This window comes from Galeopterus variegatus, unplaced genomic scaffold, assembly GCF_000696425.1.
Source record: "Galeopterus variegatus unplaced genomic scaffold, G_variegatus-3.0.2 Scaffold5649, whole genome shotgun sequence".
Lineage (NCBI taxonomy): Eukaryota > Metazoa > Chordata > Mammalia > Dermoptera > Cynocephalidae > Galeopterus > Galeopterus variegatus.
In genome coordinates, this window is record NW_007731760.1 from 88,697 (window position 1) to 92,343 (window position 3,647).

The following is a 3,647-nucleotide window of genomic DNA, read 5'->3' on the forward strand; positions in this document are numbered from 1 at the left end:
CAAGTAGATACCTCCTCACCTCTCGGGTGAGAACTGGTAGCTCCTCCCTGTTAAATGCACATCTCAGTGCCTCTTCTCCAAGTAAGTTTTGCAATAAAAGAGCTGTCACTGTGAACAGGTGGGAAGAAGCGAAAGAGCTTGTTCACTTGCTCCTGTTGCTGCTGTGGCCCAGAGACAGGACACCAGACAGGTGAGAACTGTTTGTCTTTCTATTAGGAAAGATTCTGAACTGAGGCAATGATTTGCATTGAGTCCTGAGGTTTTGTGGTTTCAGAAACCTGTAATCATTAAAGTATTTTCTCTTGCTAACTGCTTCACCACTAAGCTGTAAAAGCTCTTTTCTTTCTTTTTTTTTAAAAAAAAAGGAAAGAAAAAGAAAAAAACCTCCAAACTTCCATCAAAGTTGCTACACTTTCAGATTGAGACACGCTTCCTCTTTTGCAAACCTCAGTTGTGTCTGTGGGCAGGGCCACAGTGGAGCTTCCAGGAGCAGAAAGACTTCCAAGGCAAAGCATTACATCACACTAGAAACTGGGGGCAGATCAATACTGAGATGTGACAGGCACCAGAAGGCTCCCTCCCCAAAGGATGTTAAGAACCAAAGCTGACATTTCCTCTACTTGGTAAGTTTTGTGTGGTTTGGTGCCTAAAGCATATCTAAGAACAGGTATGATTAAGATCAGCTTTCCCTTACTTGAAGGGCTTGTGGTTTCAGGTCTGTGGATTGGAAGTTGGGAGAAGCATCCAAGTGGAACTCGGGTCATATGAAGCTCACAGCCGTGTGAACTACAGTGGGTATAGTCCACCAGGCATTTGGAATAGACTTGATTTTGGAATGCAGTGGGTCTGATTGCTGCTTGGCAGATTCCCTTTCCCAATTATGTTTGGCTTAGTCTGGTAGTCAAATTACTTTGCAATCCCTAGGATGATCCACAAAGTATACAGAGGGGACAGAGAGAATACTGTCTAAAAAGCAGACTAGAAAAGGTGGTAGGAGGGTTTGGGCTGGATTTTCTAAATGTTCCCTGAATGATCACAACCCAACCCCCAAAAGGTGACTTCATATTACATGCTGGCCCTTTGTTAAAGCCAAAATGCTGAATATAACATGCTTCTTTAAAATGCTGGTTAATTCTATTTTTGGGGGGTGGGGAGACTGGCCAGTTTGGAGATCTAAACCCATGACCTTGGTATTATAAGGCTGTGCTTTAACCAACTGAGCTAACCAGGGAGAAATTGGATAAGAGGCATAAAGAATAAGTATGATTTGTAATAATGTATATGCTAATAATATTTATTTAATCAACATACATCAACATTGAACCCCCAAAATATGGATAATCAATTATGATTCAATAAAAAATAAAATAAATAAATAAAATAAAATGCTGGTTAGTTAAGGGCATTGTACACAATTTCAATTGTTTTGCTCTCTTTGTGAAGCTCAAAAAGATACATTACAAGTGTTTTGAATTGATTTGATTAAAAACATAAGATTTCTCATAATGAATATATGTTNATTCCCTTTCCCAATTATGTTTGGCTTAGTCTGGTAGTCAAATTACTTTGCAATCCCTAGGCTGATCCACAAAGTATACAGAGGGGACAGAAAAGTCTAAAAAGCAGACTAGAAAAGGTGGTAGGAGGGTTTGGGCTGGATTTTCTAAATGTTCCCTGAATGATCACAACCCAACCCCCAAAAGGTGACTTCATATTACATGCTGGCCCTTTGTTAAAGCCAAAATGCTGAATATAACATGCTTCTTTAAAATGGTGGTTAATTCTATTTTTGGGGGGTGGGGAGACTGGCCAGTTTGGAGATCTGAACCCATGAACTTGGTGTTATAAGGCTGTGCTTTAACCAACTGAGCTAACCAGGGAGAAATTGGATAAGAGGCATAAAGAATAAGTATGATTTGTAATAATGTATATGTTAATAATATTTATTTAATCAACATACATCAACATTGAACCCCCAAAATATGGATAATCAATTATGATTCAATAAAAAATAAAATAAATAAATAAATAAAATAAAATGCTGGTTAGTTAAGGGCATTGTACACACTTTCAATTGTTTTGCTCTCTTTGTGAAGCTCAAAAAGATACGTTACAAGTGTTTTGAATTGATTTGATTAAAAACATAAGATTTCTCATAATGAATATATGTTGTGGTTCAAAGAATTTAGAAATCTTCATGAAATCTAGATTCAGTACTCTGCATTACATCAGTAAACAAACGCCTTGATAATTTGAGTTCCACAATACAAATGTGGTGATTCCACCAAAGTAAAGCTAGAGTTTTCCTTTTTGTAATTTACAGAGGAAGTATTTGTGTGAGATTTGATACTTTAGGCAGGCAGAAGGGTGAATCTACTCAAGAGAATGAACCAGTTTTTCTAATGGCTTTATAGAATTCACTATTAACATGAGAAAATATTCACAAATTATTAAGTATCTCAGCCATTTATTAAATTAAGAAATAAAAATAGAAATATTTTCAAATTGAAAAAACCTCCAAGCTGAAGGGCCTTAGGTAGGAGGTGTCATGAATAGAGTATTACGTATTCAAAAGGTATTAAAGTTCAGGCACCACAAATACAGTCTGGTCAAATTCTACCTTACCAAGTAGAAATTAATTGAGTTTTATGATATAAAGGTTGAAATATAAAAGAATAGTAATATAGTAATATTTTTAAGCCTCTATGGTGTAATGTCTGGAAAATTTCTTCCTTTCCTTTCCCTCCAAAGCTGAAATGTCAGATGGTGATGTTAACTAACGACCAACAATATTGAGATTTAGCTATTATTTTAATAGTATGTTTTTGGTAAATTGAAATTATTGCATGGAAAATTATTAAGCCATAAATTTTCCAAGATTTAGTCATATGTCAAAATCCCTGTTTCCTCTTTTTTCAAGTCAGTTACTTCCTTTCTCCAAGTTCAAGATCATCTGTAAGACAGAGGTGATAACACAGGTCTCACAAGGTTTTCTGGGGGATTAAATAAGGTTAGTGAATAGAAAGTATCAACTGAGTGTCTAAAACATAATAATTACTGAAGAAATAATCTTATACACACACCTCACAGATATACACCCATGCATGCAATTTGCATGTTTCTTTCACTTTGATCATTTTCTGATTCTACCCCTTAGAGGCAGGAGGTCAGACACATTAGTGAATCCCTTACCCTGAGGAAGGGAAGATGGAAATTAACAGACACCACATTTGATAATATAGGTCCAGGCTATTCTTGACTTCCATTACTAAAAACACTCAAGGGTGAGTAATGCAGTAGATTAATCAGCCTTCTTGGGTGTATATTACTAATCTGCTACAATTTTAATTTTATATATAGTAACTATGAAGTTTCTGCATCAACTTTCTGTGAATCCCCTCCAAAGCCTATGATTCAAATTAGTTATAATTACCATGTATGGAATTTTTGCACTTTATTTTATTAGAACTATTTCACTTTATTTGTGTGTCCCAGACTGGCAAACCTATGTTGAGAGCAACCTCTCCCACCACCAGCAGAGTGGTCTGGGACAAATCAAACCCAACATCTCTGAGCTTCCATTCCCCCTGCATGTCTGATAAGGGCATTGAACCCAGTAATATCACAGGTGGTTTCTTTCCAGCTCT

The 3,647-nt window shown here is 36.4% G+C and overlaps 1 protein-coding gene across 1 annotated transcript in view; it reads left to right on the top strand.

Moving 5' to 3' along the window:
• The window catches only part of BBOX1 (butyrobetaine (gamma), 2-oxoglutarate dioxygenase (gamma-butyrobetaine hydroxylase) 1), a gene marked incomplete at its 3' end in the record, with an annotated part of 56,945 nt that overhangs the window by 342 nt on the left and 52,956 nt on the right, over positions 1–3,647 (top strand). Inside the window, exon 2 of the mRNA XM_008589774.1 lies at positions 366–623. The remainder of the gene's footprint in view (positions 1–365; positions 624–3,647) is intronic.